The sequence below is a fragment of the Medicago sativa genome, chromosome 3, assembly GCF_051527215.1.
Source record: "Medicago sativa cultivar Bolivia chromosome 3, Bolivia_mono, whole genome shotgun sequence".
NCBI lineage: Eukaryota > Viridiplantae > Streptophyta > Magnoliopsida > Fabales > Fabaceae > Medicago > Medicago sativa.
The window spans coordinates 38100613-38120267 of NC_140751.1; the positions used below are offsets into that span (position 1 = coordinate 38100613).

A 19655-nucleotide genomic window follows, 5' to 3' on the forward strand; every position below is an offset into this window, starting at 1 on the left:
TATTATTGTCCTTGAGAAGGGTGAATCTTCAGCCAGTGCACCGAAGAAGTATGGTAATGGTCACCATAAGAGGAAAGAATCCGAAGTAGGGATGGTATCTGGCAACCCGTCTGCAGCTGCTACACAACTACCTCTGCCCTATCACTACATGCAGTACTCTCAACATCCGTTCTTCCCACCATTCTACCAGCAATATCCTCTGCCACCGGGTCAACCACCAGTGCCCGTTAATGCCATTGCTCAACAAGTACAACAACAGCCTCCTGCTCAACAGCAACGGCAGCAACAACAGGGTCCCCGACCCAAACCTTCTTTTCCACCAATACCAATGCGGTATGGTGAGCTGCTCCCAACTCTACTGGCCAAGGGACACTGCATCACTAGACCAGGCAAACCTCCGCCTAATCCATTGCCTCCCAGGTTCCGACAGGACCTAACATATGAATTCCATCAAGGCGCTCAAGGCCATGATGTTGAAGGTTGCTTTGCTCTGAAATATATTGTGAAAGACCTGATAGAAAAAGGACGGTTGACTTTTGCGAACAGTGTTCCGCATGTTCTTGACAATCCGCTTCCAAACCATGTTGCTGTCAACATGATCGAGGCTTTCGAAAGAATCCCCGTTCCTCAAGAGGATCCCATGTTGGATGTCCGCAATGTTGTTACTCCCTTGGTACCGTTACATGTCAAGCTTTGCCAGGCTTCTATATTCAATCATGATCATGCTTCTTGTTCAGAATGTCTTCGGAATCCTATGGGCTGTTGTGTGGTGCAAGGTGATATCCAGAGTCTGATGGATGACAAGCACTTGATTGCCAGTGATGTATGTGTGATTGTGCCAGTGTTCCATGACTCTCCTGTTGAAAGTGTAAGGAATGTTGAGCCTTTGGTGATCAGGTTACCTGGTCCGGTATCTTATACCTCTACCAAAGCAATTCCTTACAAGTACAGTGCAACCATGATTGAGAATGGAGTGGAGGTGCCTCTGATATCCCCAGCTGCAGTTGACAATGTTGCCGGTGAAATTACAACTCTGCGAAGCGGGAAGGTCCGTCCACCCTTGTTTCAAAAGAAGGTGGTGGCACCTATTGCCACGATAACTCCACCAGTTGTTCCTCCTGTTGACAAGAACCCCGGCCCAACAGGCCAATCTATTGAAGAGTCTAATCTGGATGAGATTCTGAGGCTTATTAAGAAGAGTGACTATAAGATTGTTGACCAACTGCTGCAAACTCCATCAAAGATATCCATCTTGTCTCTGCTCATGAGCTCGGAAGCTCACAGGAAGGTGTTGATGAAGATACTTGAGCAAGCTTATGTTGATCACGAAGTCTCTGTGGATCAGTTTGATGGGATAGTGAGTAATATTACTGCCTGCAACAACTTGGGGTTTGGTGACGATGAACTCCCCGAAGCAGGGAAACACCGCAACTTGGCTCTGCATATCTCAGTACATTGTAGATCTGACATGATATCCAATGTGTTGGTGGACACTAGATCGTCTCTGAATGTAATGCCTGAATCCACACTAAGGCAATTGAGCCATCACGGAATTTCTCTGAGGGGTAGCAGCTATCTGGTTAAAGCTTTTGATGGATCCCGCAAGGATGTTCTCGGGGAGGTAGACTTGCCAATTACCATTGGGCCAGAGACATTCCAAATCACTTTCCAAGTCATGGACATCAATGCTTCTTACAGTTGTCTCCTCGGAAGACCGTGGATCCACGACGCTGGAGCGGTAACTTCTACGTTGCATCAGAAGCTCAAGTTCATGAGGAACGGTAAGATTGTCACTGTACATGGTGAAGAGGCATTTCTGGTTAGCCAAGTATCATCTTTCTCTTGTGTTGAAGCAGGGTCCGCCGAAGGGACGTCATTTCAAGGCTTAACTGTTGAAGGTGCAGAGCCCCGGAGGGCTGGTACTGCTATGGCTTCACTAAAAGACGCTCAGAAGGCTGTTCAAGCAGGGCAAGCTGCTGGCTGGGGCAAGGTAATTCAGATCTTGGAAAACAAGCGTAAAGAGGGCCTTGGATTCTCCCCGACCTCTGGTGTTTCAAAAGGAACTTTCTACAGTGCTGGGTTCATCAATGCTATTGCTGAAGATACTGCTGGAAGTAGTTACGTGCCTACATTTGTTATACCAGGAGGCACTGTGAGAAATTGGGAGGCCATTGATGTTCCTTTAGTCATGCATGCTTCCATGTAATGTGTCCTGTTGCTCATGTTTTTTGTTTTCAAAATAACAATCCTTTCGCTCTGCCCAAGGCGAAAGTGATATCATTGTAAGGGCATGTTTGTTTCGGCATTGCCGTTATCAATAAAAGTTGTCGTCTTTCTCACGACTCTTTGTTTTTTACTTTTAGCGCCTTTTCCTTGGAAATAATGGTAATGCCAGAAAAAACCAAAACATCTGTATTTTCTTATTAATTTCAAAAATCTGCATGAAAAAAAAACACATTTTTCTAAAATCATCCCAATCATATTATGCAGATTGAACCACAATAAACCCGTTGAACACAGTGACCCTATGGTTCCTCCAAATTTTGAATTCCCTGTATATGAAGCTGAAGATGAGGAGGATGATGAAGAGATACCGTATGAGATCACTCGACTGCTTGAGCAAGAAAGAAGAGCCATTCGGCCTCACCAGGAAGAAATTGAACTCATCAACCTGGGCACCGAAGAGAACAAGCGAGAGATCAAGATCGGTGCTGCACTTGAGCCAGAAGTAAAAAAGAAGATTACTCAGCTTCTCCATGATTATCCAGATGTCTTTGCATGGTCCTATGAAGATATGCCGGGTCTAGATCCCAAGATTGTGGAACATCGGATACCGACAAGACCTGAATGTCCTCCTGTCAAGCAGAAATTGAGAAGGTCTCGTCCAGACATGGCTCTTAAAATCAAGGCTGAGGTGCAGAAGCAAATTGATGCGGGTTTCCTCATGACAGCTGAATACCCTGAGTGGATTGCCAACATTGTACCAGTACCGAAGAAAGATGGGAAAGTTCGAATGTGTGTTGATTACAGAGATTTGAATAAAGCCAGTCCAAAAGACAACTTCCCATTGCCTCATATTGACGTGCTTGTTGACAGTACTGCTTAATCCAAAGTGTTCTCCTTTATGGATGGTTTTTCTGGTTATAATCAGATACGAATGTCACCTGAAGATAGAGAAAAGACGTCCTTCATTACTCCGTGGGGAACGTTCTGTTATAAAGTGATGCCGTTTGGCTTAATAAATGCTGGTGCTACTTATCAAAGGGGTATGACCACTCTATTTCATGATATGATTCACAAAGAGATCGAAGTATATGTTGATGATATGATTGTGAAATCAAGTGATGAAGAGCAGCATGTTGTGTATTTGAAAAAGATGTTTGAAAGATTGAGAAAGTACAAGCTGCGGTTGAATCCTAACAAGTGCACATTTGGTGTAAGATCTGGAAAGTTGCTAGGCTTCATTGTCAGTCAAAGAGGCATTGAAGTTGATCCAGACAAAGTCCGAGCCATCAGAGAGATGCCGGCCCCTCAAACTGAGAAGCAAGTCAGAGGTTTCCTCGGACGTCTGAATTATATTTCAAGGTTCATATCTCATATGACTACTACTTGTGGTCCAATTTTCAAATTGCTCAGAAAGAATCAGCCCGTTGTATGGAATGATGAATGTCAGGAAGCTTTTGATAGCATTAAAGAATACCTGTTGGAGCCACCTATCCTTGTCCCGCCAGTGGAAGGAAGGCCTTTGATTATGTATCTGTCAGTGTTAGATGATTCAGTGGGCTGTGTTCTCGGTCAGCAAGACGAGACTGGTAAGAAAGAGCATGCTATCTACTATCTGAGCAAGAAGTTCACCGACTGTGAGACTCGGTATACAATGCTTGAAAAAACTTGTTGTGCTTTAGCTTGGGCTGCCAAACGCCTGCGTCATTATATGGTGAATCATACAACTTGGTTGATATCCCGAATGGATCCAATCAAATACATCTTTGAAAAGCCTGCTGTTACTGGAAAGATTGCACGTTGGCAAATGTTGTTGTCTGAATATGATATTGTGTACAAAGCTCAGAAAGCAATCAAAGGAAGCATCCTTGCTGAGCATCTTGCTTGTCAACCTCTTGATGATTACCAGCCGATTAAGTTTGATTTCCCTGATGAAGAGATTATGTATCTGAAAGCAAAAGACTGTGAAGAACCACTAATCAATGAAGGGCCGGACCCCAATAGCAAATGGGGCTTGGTGTTTGATGGTGCTGTTAATGCTTATGGTAAAGGAATTGGAGCCATCATTGTAACCCCGCAGGGGCACCACATTCCTTTCACTGCTCGAATCACTTTTGAATGCACAAACAACATAGCTGAATATGAAGCATGCATCTTGGGCATTGAAGAAGCCCTTGATCTGAGAATTAAGCACCTTGACATCTATGGAGATTCTGCACTTGTCATTAATCAGATAAAGGGTGAATGGGAGACTCATCATGAGAAGTTGATCCCGTACCGTGACTATGCAAGACGTCTGTTGACATACTTTACGAAGGTTGAGCTGCACCATATCCCTCGGGATGAAAATCAGATGGCTGACGCTCTTGCTACTTTGTCTTCCATGTTTCGTGTCAATCACTGGAATGATGTGCCCGTGATCAAAGTACAACGTCTTGATAGACCCGCTCATGTGTTTACTATTGAAAATATGCCAGATCAAGCTGATAAAGATGTGAATGATAAAAAGCCTTGGTATTACAATATCAAACAATTCTTGCAGAATCGTGAATATCCACCTGGTGCTTCCAACAGGGATAAAAAGACCTTGAGAAGATGGGCCAGTAGATTTCTTCTGGACGGAGAAATCCTATACAAGAGGAACTATGACATGGTCTTGTTGAGATGTGTTGACAAACAAGAAGCTGAGAAATTGATGCATGATGTACATGACGGTACCTTGGGACCCATGCTTCGGGCCACACCATGTCGAGGAAACTGTTAAGAGCCGGCTATTACTGGATAACCATGGAACGTGACTGCCACAAACATGCCAAAAGATGCCACAAATGTCAAATTTATGCTGATAAGATTCATGTACCTCCACATGCCCTCAATGTTATGTCTTCCCCATGGCCTTTCTCTATGTAGGGCATTGACATGATCGGAAGAATTGAACCAAAAGCTTCCAATGGACATCGTTTCATTCTAGTGGCAATTGACTACTTCACCAAGTGGGTTGAAGCTGCTTCCTTTGCAAATGTGACCAAGCAAGTGGTTGTCAAGTTTATCAAGAATAACGTCATCTGTCGATATGGTGTTCCCAACAAGATCATCACTGACAATGGTTCCAATCTGAACAATAGTATGATGCAAGCTTTATGTGAAGAATTCAAAATTGAACATCACAACTCTTCTCCTTACAGACCTCAGATGAATGGTGCAGTTGATGCCGCTAACAAGAACATCAAGAAGATTGTTCAGAAGATGGTCACTACTTACAAAGACTGGCATGAAATGTTACCTTTTTCCTTGCATGGTTACCGTACTACAGTGCGCAGTTCAACCGGGGCAACTCCCTTCTCTCTTGTGTATGGCATGGAAGCAGTTCTCCCTCTGGAAGTGGAGATTCCATCTCTTCGAGTGATTATGGAAGCAAAATTAACTGAAGCTGAATGGTGTCAAAGTCGGTATGATCAATTGAATCTGATTGAAGAGAAACGTATGGATGCTATGGCTCATGGACAGTTGTATCAAGTGCGAATGAAGAATGCTTTTGACAAGAAAGTCCGACCTCGAGAATTCAAGGAAGGCGAGCTTGTATTGAAAAGAAGGATAAGTCAGCAACCCGACCCAAGGGGCAAGTAGACACCTAACTATGAAGGTCCTTATATTGTCAAGAAGGCCTTCTCTGGTGGTGCTTTAATCCTTACACACATGGATGGTGTTGAGCTTCCAAATCCTGTTAATGCCGATATAGTCAAGAAATACTTTGTCTAAAAAAAAAGAAAAGAACACACTCACGAACGCCTCTAGTCTTTATTACCTGCACATTACCCACGCGAGGCAACATATACGCAGAAGGGGTGAGATTTCATAATCAATACATTAAGCATATAATCCAATAAAATGTATTTAACAACTTAAACATTAATAACATATCCACAATTAACACTCAACATATTTTTCATTTCATAACAAATACAATCATCAAATACCATTACTAAATATCATCACAAATCATAATCAACTTAACACTTAGCTCGACAATACAACTCATCTTGACAATGCAACTTTACCAACTCAACAACGACTTAACAACATAACTCATCTTGACAATGCAACTCTATCAACTCAACAACAACTTAACAACTTAGACCATCATGAAACTTCTTGATATGCAAATGCATGTGGTACCAATCAACAACAAAATGAGCATAATAGGCTCTTCAACATGTGAGCACAAAGGCTGCCGGGCCTAAAGCCCCCAACTTTAATGAGCATGCAATGAACTCAACTTCCAACAACTTAGACAACAACGTGAACAACTCATACGACTCATAATCATGGACAACTTCTTAAATTCCAACAACATAGACCGACTCATGCAACCTCGAGACACTAACAGTCAATAGCAGGGAACAGCAGCAAGATACATCATTTAATAACGCTTGAATGCGTTAACATCATCTAATGAATGAATTACATCATCATAAGTATCATAAAGCATCATTATAACATTCATGCAACAACAATTCTAATCTCAGTCACCTGAACAGACTTCTGGAGCTTATGAAAGCATCCTAAACAACTCTCTTACTTACTTCTAAGGTCAACTCAAGTCTATACGTGCGAAAGGATCGCATCAGGACAATTTTGGGCAACTAACAACCTAACTCGCAGTGGCAAGTAACTTTGCTCGCAAGTTGGGTTACACTATGGCAAGGAACTACTCCTATAACCCTTAATTAAATCCCTCTCATTAAGCTTATTGATTTGGGGCCTTACTGTACATCTTAGGAACCCTTTAGAGGCATAAAAATGGGTCAAATATAGTTTAAGTCAACACTGCATTGTGGCACATTTGGACAGCCTAAAAATGGTTTCGATTCTGGAAAAATCGTGGCACGTTGGGCTTCCATCGTGGCACGTTCATAGTTCGACAGACAACTTCAGATTTTCTACCTTTCACGTTTTCGGCCGTAAAACTCAACCGTTAATCCGTTTTCGATGCCGTTTTCGCCTACGCGCTCCTGACACTAAGCTCTATCATATTCTACAGAAAAATTCAAGTTTAAACCACTCAAAACTCGTTTTCCAAAACCTCACAACCCTAATTCTTAACTCACCGACATCTCATCTAATCACATAGTTTTAGCTTCAAAATTACTTCTGATAATCATTATGGGGATTATCTAAGGTCTAATTATAGTCTCTTCATCAATCTAACAACTTTTCATCAATTAATCCTCAAACTCCCTCAAACCCTAAGTCAATTCTCACAAAACTCAACCTAATCATGCTAAATCATTCTACAGAATTATAACCTTAATAATATTGAAAATTAGTCTCACCCTTACCTGATTATAGCAGAATCGCAGCTCTCTCTCCCTCTTGATCTCCTCTTCTGACTTTTTCTCCCTTTTCCAAAAGCGTTTCACGTAAAAATGTCTCCCACTTATGTTTGTCTTATTTATTTACCCTTATTGCTCATCTCACCTATAAACTTACTATTTCCACCTCACAGCCCAACTTCTAATATTTTTATTTTATTTCTCATATCTTATTTATTTAATAATAAAATAAATCACACCAACATAAAAACTTCACAACATCATATACTCCACATAATTTATTCATAAATCATATAAACTACTCAACCTGACGAATCATATAATTCACACATCTTAGTCATATAAATTACTTAAATCATAAATCATATAAGCATATATTTATAAATATATTCTAAACTTCATCGAATTAATTAAATAATTAAGACGGGCGTTACAACTCTCCCCAACTTATAGAATTTTCGTCCTCGAAAATTTACCTCAAGCAAACAACTCTGGATAAGACTCTACCATCTTACTCTCAAGAACACGTGCTCTCCTTCTTGAAACTCAAGGTCTTTCCTACGCTTATCATGGTAACTCTTTTGTCGACTCTACGACGCATTCATCTTTTCTTGAATCATTTTCACTTTCTCAGTAGTCTGCTGAACAATTTCTGGACCTAAAACCACACTTTCACCTGTTTCAAACGAACACAACGGAGTCCTACACTTCCGACCATACAAGGCCTCGAAAGGTGTCATCCCAATACTTGAATGATGACTGTTATTATATGTGAACTCTATCAACGGGAGATGACTATCCCAAGTTCCACCTTGCCCAAGTACACAAACTCTCAACAAGTCTTTGAGTGACTGAATTGTTCTTTCCGACTGACCATCTGTTTGAGGATGATAAGCCGAACTCAATCTCAACTTAGAGCCTAAAGCCTCTTGCAAACTCTTCCAAAATCTAGAAGTAAATCTTGGATCTCTATCTGACACGATGCTTGAAGGAACACCATGCAATTTCACTATGTCTCGAATATAAATATCTGCCAACTGAGCCACAGGAAAAGGAAAACTAATATTAATCGGGAGGAAGTGTGCCGACTTCGTCAATCTATCCACAATCACCCAAATAGCATCATTTCCCTTAGGAGTATTCGGCAAACTCGTCACAAAATCCATGGATATACTATCCCATTTCCATTCTGGTACATCTAACGGTGTCATCAATCCAGCAGGCTTCTGATGCTCCACCTTCGACTTCTGACAAATTAAACAAGAATACACAAATTGTGCTACATCACGTTTCAATCCAGACCACCAAAACAACTTCTTTAAATCATGATACATCTTTGTAGCTCCCGGATGGATACTCAAGCTACTCCTATGACTCTCTTCAAGAATCATCTTCTTTATCTCATCATTGTCTGGAATACAAATCCTACCCCGAAACCTCAACACACCCTGACCATCGACCTTAAAGTCACCATCTTCAGTTTGATTACTAGCAGCCAACAAGTCCACAAACTTAACATCAGCTTTCTGCGCATCTTTAATATCTTTTAAGAAATCATTATCAATTTTCAGCATTCCTAACTTAACACTCCGAGGCGACATTTCACAAACTAAGCTCATATCTCTAAACTGTTCAAGCAATTCAAATTCCTTCACCATCATAGCAGACATATGTAAACTCTTCCTACTTAGGGCATCTGCAACCACATTAGCTTTACCCGGATGGTAATTCAAACTAAAATCATAATCTTTCAACAATTCGAGCCACCTTCGTTGTCGCATATTCAATTCTTTCTGATCAAACAAGTACTTCAAACTCTTGTGATCACTAAACACCTTTAATCTCAAATCATACAAGTAATGTCTCCAAATCTTAAGCACGAATACAACTGCAGCTAATTCCAGATCATGAGTAGGATAATTTCGTTCATGTAATCTCAACTGTCTTGATGCATAAGCAACCACCTTACCATCTTGCATAAGCACACCGCCTAAACCCAACTTGGACGCATCACAATACACCACAAAAGGTTCATCGGACTTCGGCAAAATCAAGATTGGAGCCGTCGTCAAACGCTTCTTCAATTCGTTAAAACTGTTCTCACAATGAACATCCCACACAAAGGTCTTACCTTTACAAGTCAATTGCGTTAACGGAAGTGCCAACTTAGAAAATCCTTCAATAAATCTTCGGTAGTAACCTGCTAAACCCAAAAAGCTTCTAATCTCTGTGACTGACTTAGGAGTCTCCTATTGTGATAATGCATCAACTTTAGACGGATCAACTGCAATACCACTACCAGAAATAACATGGCCAAGAGAACTTACTTCATTCAACCAGGATTCACACTTAGACAATTTGGCATACAACTTCTTCTCTTTCAGCACTTGCAAGACAATCTTCAAATGCTCAGCATGTTCTTCTTCCGTCTTATATTCATGATGTCCATATCGCGTTCTAAACGCCGTCTTCTGCATATCTTCATCTTTCACTTTAATCTGGTGGTAACCCGATCTCAAGTCAATCTTGCTAAACGCACGTGCACCCACTTACAACCTATCAATTACTGCTTGATTCTCCATGGACAAAGACGCCATCAATGAAACATCAAGATTTCGTCACGTTCTAACTGCTTCAGCTAATTAGTAGTCAAAAACTCTGCTCCACTTTCTTCCTCGACAGCAGAAAAAAAATACGCCGACTTACTAAAACAATTAATATGGACATGGTTGTACTCCAACCAGTCCATACAAAGGGTTACACAACAAACAACATCAAACATGACAACTCAAATACAGTACAAAACTGTAATACGACACAACATGACTCTACTACTTGGCCGGATGGACCGACCTGCTCTGATACCAATTGTAACACCCCGTTTTCCCAACTTGAAAATTTCATTTAAATCAGAGTATTTAATTCATAACGGAATGTCACATACTACTTAAAAATCTTAAAAACAGATAATAATAATTATCTCTCAAAATTCAACATCAAAAAAAAAATCTACAATCTTGCAGCGGAAAATAGTTCAACACATTAAAAGTCTTGGCACGCAGGCCTCATCAAAATCTCATAGTTTCAGTTCAACATTTATTCATAAAAAGTTCATAAGGACACGTAAGGAATAGTAGTAAAGCAAGTCCCCATCCCGTTACGTATCAGAGCACCTAGACACAATGTGAGGAGTCCACTCACGAACGCCTCTAGTCTTTATTACCTGCACATTACCCACGGTCGAGGCAACATATACGCAGAAGGGGTGAGATTTCATAATCAATACATTAAGCATATAATCCAATAAAATGCATTTAACAACTTAAACATTAATAACATATCCACAATTAACACTCAACATATTTTTCATTTCATAACAAATACAACCATCAAATACCATTACTAAATATCATCACAAATCATAATCAACTTAACACTTAGCTCGACAACACAACTCATCTTGACAATGCAACTTTACCAACTCAACAACGACTTAACAACACAACTCATCTTGACAATGCAACTCTATCAACTCAACAACAACTTAACAACTTAGACCATCATGAAACTTCTTGATATGCAAATGCATGTGGTACCAATCAACAACAAAATGAGCATAATAGGCTCTTCAACGTGTGAGCACAAAGGCTGCCGGGCCTAAAGCCCCCAACTTTAATGAGCACAAAGGCTGCCGGGCCTAAAGCCCCCAACTTTAATGAGCACAAAGGCTGCCGGGCCTAAAGCCTTCAACTTTAATGAGCATGCAATGAACTCAACTTCCAACAACTTAGACAACAACGTGAACAACTCATACGACTCATAATCATGGACAACTTCTTAAATTCCAACAACATAGACCGACTCATGCAACCTCGAGACACTAACAGTCAATAGCAGGGAACAGCAGCAAGATACATCATTTAATAACGCTTGAATGCGTTAACATCATCTAATGAATGAATTACATCATCATAAGTATCATAAAGCATCATTATAACATTCATGCAACAACAATTCTAATCTCAGTCACCTGAACAGACTTCTGGAGCTTATGAAAGCATCCTAAACAGCTCTCTTACTTACTTCTAAGGTCAACTCAAGTCTATACGTGCGAAAGGATCGCATCGGGACAATTTTGGGCAACTAACAGCCTAACTCGCAGTGGCGAGTAACTTTGCTCGCAAGTTGGGTAACACTATGGCAAGGAACTACTCCTATAACCCTTAATTAAATCCCTCTCATTAAGCTTAATGATTTGGGGCCTTACTGTACATCTTAGGAACCCTTTAGAGGCATAAAAATGGGTCAAATATAGTTTAAGTCAACACTGCATCGTGGCACGTTGAGGTACCATCGTGGCACGTTTGGACAGCCTAAAAATGGTTTCGATTCTGGAAAAATCGTGGCACGTTGGGCTTCCATAGTGGCACGTTCATAGTTCGACAGACAACTTCAGATTTTCTACCTTTCACGTTTTCGGCCGTAAAACTCAACCGTTAATCCGTTTTCGATGCCGTTTTCGCCTACGCGCTCCTGACACTAAGCTCTATCATATTCTATAGAAAAATTCAAGTTTAAACCACTCAAAACTCGTTTTCCAAAACCTCACAACCCTAATTCTTAACTCACCGACATCTCATCTAATCACATAGTTTTAGCTTCAAAATTACTTCTGATAATCATTATGGGGATTAACTAAGGTCTAATTACAGTCTCTTCATCAATCTAACAACTTTTCATCAATTAATCCTCAAACTCCCTCAAACCCTAATTCGTCAATTCTCACAAAACTCAACCTAATCATGCTAAATCATTCTACAGAATTATAACCTTAATAATATTGAAAATTAGTCTCACCCTTACCTGATTATAGCAGAATCGCAGCTCTCTCTCCCTCTTGATCTCCTCTTTTGACTTTTTCTCCCTTTTCCAAAAGCGTTTCACGTAAAAACGTCTCCCACTTATGTTTGTCTTATTTATTTACCCTTATTGCTCATCTCACCTATAAACTTACTATTTCCACCTCACAGCCCAACTTCTAATATTTTTATTTTATTTCTCATATCTTATTTATTTAATAATAAAATAAATCACACCAACATAACAACTTCACAACATCATATACTCCACATAATTTATTCATAAATCATATAAACTACTCAACCTCACGAATCATATAATTCACACATCTTAGTCATATAAATTACTTAAATCATAAATCATATAAGCATATATTTATAAATATATTCTAAACTTCATCGAATTAATTAAATAATTAAGACGGGCGTTACAGTGGTCGTTACCATACTTCTTTGGCGCACTAGCTGAGGACTCACCCTTTTCAAGAACAATGATACCTTCTCTGACAGCCTCTTCTAGACGAGTTCCCATTGTAACCATGTCGGAGAAATTTTTTGGTGCAGAAACTATCATTCTTTCAACATATTCCTTTTTCAAAGTTTTCAGGAATGTCCGTGTCAGTTCTTCCTCATCGAGCCGAGGTGAAACGCGGGCAGCTGCTCCCCTCCATCTCTGAGCATATTCACGGAAGGTTTCATCTGACTTCTGAGACAAAGACTTAAGATAATCTCTATTCGGCTTCAAGCGGGTGTTAAACTCATAATGATTTTCAAAAGCAGCGGCAAGTTCTTCAAAAGTATGGATATTGTCTTTGCTCAAACCGGTGTACCAGTCTGCCGCATCTTCCATCAAGCTATCCTGGAAGCAGTGGATCATCAACGCATCATTATCTGCATAGTTGGCCATCTTTTGGACGTATCGAATGACATGGCTATGTGGACAAGAAGATCCATTATATTTGTCAAATTCTGGCACTTTGAACTTCTTAGGAACCTCAAATCGGGATACCAGGCATAGATCACGAGCCTTAGCAGAAACACCGTTCCCACGGCTAGCTTTGACCTCACGGAACTCTCCGGCTAGCTCTCTTAACTGTTCTCTCATAGCCTCCATTATGGGGTCCTGTCCACGCGGAGTGTCCACATCGATTACCTGTTGAATAGTGTGCACGACAGGATCGGTAACAACAGTAGTCACTTGAGGCATAGAGGTAGATGTAGAAGAAAAAGTTGTTGCAGGAATATGTCCTTGATGGGCAATACCAGAAATACCGGCTGCAGTATTAGGAGCATAGAAAGCTGAGAGTCCATAAGGGCGGCCATTGGGCATAACAAACCGAGCATCAGAAGCCACAGTGGATAATGGGATGGATGGAATCATTTCAGTAGAAGCTGGAACAGATGTGGCTGGTTGTTCTTGTGCAGCCATCAGAGTAGACATAGCGTCATGAGCCTTAGCCAAGTCTTCTTTCATAACAGCCAATTCGGCACGGAGCTGAGCATTCTCTTCTTCAAAGTTAGCCATGTTTCTTCTCTTGTACAATCTTGTCTGATGAATTCTAGCTGGTTGGTGAACCTTGCGTGCACGAGCCACCTTTCAGACTGCGGCAGAAGAACCAGGAAGTAATGAGCACAGGGAAGTTTTTTGCGACCAATGAATGCAATGATGCATGAAATGTGTAGATGATTATGCAAAAAAGACTCTTTTTTGTGTTATCGAAGGGTTTTAGGCAAATTAGAAATTTGTAAACATTACTAAACAACTGAAACATCATAACCCGACGACACAATCACAAGGTTTTACAAGATAATTCTCTTTGAAAGGCTAAGCCAAGAGATAGACTATAAAACAACAATAACAACTGGAAACAACAACAGGAAACAGTAATCCTCAAGCGTAGGAAGTGGAAGGATCATTCTCAGACTCAGACTCATAGCTACAGTATCGTGCATAGAAGTCATGGGCACCCCTAGCCCTCTTGGAATCCCTCATAAGCAACTTATCTTTTTCTTCAATTTCTTTCCTAGCTTTAGCCAACTCCTTCTTCAATGTCAAAACCTCATGAGTCTTCTGTTCATCTTTCCCATCCAAAGTCATGATCAAATTCTCAGCCTCATAGTATCTAGTCTTCCATTGATGCTTCTCTCGGTTCTCCATAGCTAGATGCTCTTGATACATTTCCTGAGTAGGCAAAGGCAAAGGCATGGTTGGAGTGGATGCAGACACATATCTCATGGCGGGGTAAGGCATACCAATCTTCTCGGCCTGATTTATCACCCACTGAGTATAGGCCTCATGAGCAACACCGGACCTCACACCCATATGTTTCACATAATTCCTCCGAATCTTGGACCAAGCCTCTATGAAATCTTCTCTTATTCCCGTGGCAGCATTAGAGTAATGGAAGAAATAAGGAGATGTAGCAAGATAGATGGGCTTCTCTTTCATCGGGAGACCAAATTGTCGCAAGGCGAGCTCCGGGTTATAGTTGATTCCACCTCGGGTACCAAGAAGAGGTACATTAAGAAACTTCCCACCACCGAAGATGACTTCTTTGACTCTAGCAGCGGGAGTGAGCCAAACCACTTCATTAGGGGTGAGAGCCATGATCCGCTGTGAAATAGTCCAATTCTCTGGATTATCATGGAAGGACTTCGGAAGGTGCGAAATAAACCACCTATAGAGGAGAGGTACACAGCAAAGAATGTATCCACGACCCTTGCCAGATCGATCGTGAATAGCATGGTATGTGTCAGCCAGCAAAGTAGGAACCGGATTCTTGGATCGGAAGATCATAATAGCATTCATATCCACGAAGTCATCAAGATTCGGAAAGAGAATAAGCCCATAGATGAGTAACGCAAGAATAGCCTCAAGAGTGTCCTGACAAGTGGTTTTGAGATTGGCTTTCTCAAGTAGATACTCCGAAGTGAATCCCCGGATGTGAGCCTTAGTGACAAGATTCTTGGAAACATCGGAGGTCTTGAGATAGAGATCACGGGCAATAACCAAAGGAGTAGGGGGATGCTCAAGACCCGTGAAAGGTACCCCCTTAGCAATAGATAGATCCATCAAGCAAGAATAAGCCTCGAGTGTGGGAACCAACTGAAAGTCAGGAAAAGTGAAGCACCGATAGTCCTGATCATAAAACTGCACTAGAGTGTGTACAAGCTTCTCATCCACATTAGTCCAGAGAAAAGCAAGTAAATCCCCGTAACGACGTCGGAAACCGGTTGGATCCTTGATCTTGAGTGCCAAATCTCTCAAACTAGCCAAATCCACCTCCTTGAACTTGTAGGACTTAGTCTTCCCCATTCCTACAATGTTTACAAATTCAATTTGTCTAAGCCCTTCGATTAATGCATGGAAAAAAGTTTATGCATGTATGCATGTATGCATGATCACATTCAAGTACGGAAAAAACATGGTGGGTTGAAATTCAAAGTCAAGGAGTCATGGGTGGACACGTTGTCCGGTGAATCTAGGGCTTTGGATAATAGTAACCGGGTTCTAAAAAGTTCCCAAGTCGCAACCTCTCCGACGTATATCATGGTGCCACGAGACAAACACTCGCTCCATGATTATGCGTAAGAAGGTCTAACTTGAGCGTAGTATCGCGTGACGACTAAAACACGAGACAACACTCGGTTTAGCCTCCGCACTACATCCTAGAAAATGGCCATGGATGGGTTCGGTTATCTACGGTTCATAGCGTCATAGAACAATTGGAAGCAAAGTGCCTAAACGCGACAACACGCGCCGACAACATCACCCCCAAAATGCCTCAGTTATGTGGGATTGATCGCATAATCCAATACACGAGGCAACCTTCGGAATGAATTGTCGATTATATCCCCCCTAATTCCTAAGTTCACTCAGCCCGGGTGCAGGGCTTTAATATTCTCACCCCCACACGTTTGCAAGAATTTAAACATTTATTCACATAAGAAAGCAAGTAAAAAAAGGAGCAAGTAAAAACAAAGCGCAAGCGTGAAAATAAGGACTAGGCGTAACTCTCGAATGCGCCCCCAGCGGAGTCGCCCGCTGTTTTATCTTGGTTTTTCGGGTGTCAAACATTGATTAAGTTTGAACTTTTTTAATCGTTGATATCTCATTTTTTCTTGGGAAGGGTAAAAATAAGTAAAACCCTTGAGAATCGAGGTCCAAGAGTTGTTTTTGCTACGGGAAGGTGTTAGGCACCCATAACGACTATAGTATCCTATAGGAACCGTCTTTACTTTCTACGCGCGCGCTTTATTTTTAAATGCTATTTGAAAGTGTTATTTACACCTAAGGGTTTGCTAGGTTAAGAATTGGAGGGAGAGAAATGTGTTTGAATTTTTTGTTTTATTGGAATTGGAGAAGTTTTGACTTCTTGCCTACATACCCTTTTAAGGGATCAAAATCCATGTAGTTCTCTTCCACAAAATGTTTTTGTTTTTGTTGGTTGATTTTAATTTTGAAAATGGAATTTTGAAGAATAAGAGAGAGAGGCCTCAAGGGCATAAGATTTGGAAAATGTGAGATGGAATTAGTTATTTTGCAAAAAGAAGTCTAAGTATGATTAAAGTTCATTAAGGTTTTTATTTAAGAAAACAAAGGGAAAATTCAATGGGATTTTGATCCCAAGGTTTCTTTGGAAAATTATTTGAGTGAAGTTGTTCATGTTTTTTGGAAAAGAGAATTTTTCTAAGTATCATGATTCCTAAGCATACATCTAAAGCATACATTCCCTAAGCATACATCTAAAGTATCCATGCGATGTGTGTGCATGTGTCGGTGCTTGTGTCGGTGTACATTATTAAAGTCCATTGTCCTTTACATATGCCCTATTTTACATTCTATGGTCTTGCAAGGAATTAAAAGCATAAGGTAAAGTACAAAAGTCCCTAAGTTTTTACATGCTAAGTCTTGGCATGAGAAATTAAGGTGCAAGAAATAAAACTAAAGCTAAAGAATGAAGTATGCTTATGGAATGTATGAAACATGAAATGAAAGGGGTTAGTAGCACCAAATATAATGAAGAAAGTAATAAGGCAAGAAAATAATAAACAAAGGCAAAAACACAAAGATAAAGTGTTAAAACATACTAGAAATTAATCACAATACTTCAAAATGCACATGACTCACAATTTCCCCATTATGACAATTTTAAAATGAGTTTCAATGCAGCCAAAATGTGAGAATTAGAGGTTCATGCTCAAGTTACAAAACTGTGATTCATCTCTAGATATATTTAACATTTTATTTTCTCAAACAATCATTAGTTTACCTTGTAAAACAAGTAACTAATCACACATATTCACATACAGCAAGAAACACATCCAAACAGTGACAAATCCATCACCAATTCACACATCATAATCACAAACATACACCAAAAATTGGAATCAAAATTATGCACATTTTCACAAGTTTTTAACATAAAATTCAAGAAATAAAGCAAAACACAACACATTATTTTTTTTTTTATCCATTTTTAACGTGTCAAAATATCCTAAGAAACAAGTTTCAAGTGTCAAAAATAGTTGCAAAAGAGTTCATAAGGTCTTTTAGAAATTTTTAATAAGATTTTTAACAAGAAAATGAAAAAGAAATTGAATCATCAAAGGAAAAATTATTTTCATGTATTTATATCAAGATTAACATGTAAACACATCAAGATTCATCAAAAAATATCAAGAAAATGATTAGAACATTTATTAGGAATTTTTTTAAAAGGTTTTTGATGAAACAGAGGTGCAAATATCAAGAAGCAGTGTGGGAATAGCACAAACATAGCAAGAAAACGAAGTCCAGTTCAACAGAAACCCAGGCCCAGGATCCAGGATGGATCTGGACTATCCAAACGCATCAGGAGCGTTGGATTGATCCAGTTCCCCCTAACCCTAGATCTAACGGTGGAAACACAACCTAGAGGCTTATATAAGCCTTACTCCAACGTTTTCTTCATTTTCCCCTCTTCTTTCTCTCTCTAACTTCTCTCCTAGTGAGAGAAGCTCTGCAACCTCTCTTCTTCTCCGATCATCGTCTACCGCCGGTTTCTGGAATGAAACGGCTGGAGAAGATGAAGATTCATCGGAATCTTCATCGTCACCGCCGTGAATTCCAGATTCCGGCGAGACCTTAACAACTCCGATCTACATGGATCTAAACCCTAACTTACTCTACTTTTCATGCTGATTACGAATATGAACTTTGTTTTACAAAATAAATGGTGAATCTTCGTAGATCTACATTTTAGGGTTCGGTTTTCAAATCTTTTCAATCTTTTCAGAGTTCTTCGAAAGAACAAGTCTTAGAACTTGTTAATCTGCTTCGATTCACCGTTTATTTGTGTTTGTAAACCTTCGATGAGCTTTTGCAATGAAAACGAAGAAGTTTTTTGTGAAGTTACCTGGTTTTGATTGGAGATTTGAACAAAAGATCCACGTGAGCTTTCTGGTAAGTTTGAACCGAAAATAAATCGGTGTTCTTCTCTTCTTCTTCTTCACTGGTCCAAAACTTGCTTCGATTCTTCTTCTTCTCACTCTCTCTAACTATGATCGTACAAGTTCGTTGAATTTGTGCTTGAATTGCAGTTGTTTTGGTTCGATGATGAAGATTCACCTTCGAATCTCTGAGAACTGCAATGAATTTGCTTAATTTTGCTTCAATTTCTTGTTTTGGAAATTTAGGGTTTGATGAATGTTCTTAGTTTTCTTTGATGAATCTGGAAAACGGTTATGATTTTGATTCTGAGGAGAAGAGAGAGAATTGGGAATTGTGTTTGTGTGATCTGGCACGTTGTGAATGGAATCTGTCACTGTGGATTGATGAGTTGGCCTTTATATAGGCTGCCATGTGTGCTTGAGACCCAATGAATTTGTGACACCTGTACTGGACTGTAACTAACTCGGCCTTGGACTGTTTTGGGACTCAGGGACCTTTCTGCAATTATTGAAAATTGAAGGACCAAAGTACAATAATAGAAAAAGGACTTAAAACAAAATTACAAACATTTGAGGACTAAAATGCAAAACTGTTAAAGGACTAAAAATGCAAATTTTAGAGACTCAGTGGACTGAAATGAAAAAAGGACTAAAATGCAAATAATAAGACTTTAAGGACTAAAATGCAATTAAAAATGAAATTGGGTAAAAAAAATGTAAATTGAAAACAACGTAAAGTGAAACCAATAAAAAACACAAAAAGGACTAAAATGAACCAACTACACAAATGAGGTACTTCAAAGTAACC

At 39.9% G+C, this 19655-nt stretch overlaps 1 pseudogene; it reads left to right on the forward strand.

Annotated features, from left to right (window-relative positions):
* Positions 1-19655, forward strand: part of LOC146937496 (uncharacterized) — a 31588-nt pseudogene that overhangs the window by 6388 nt on the left and 5545 nt on the right.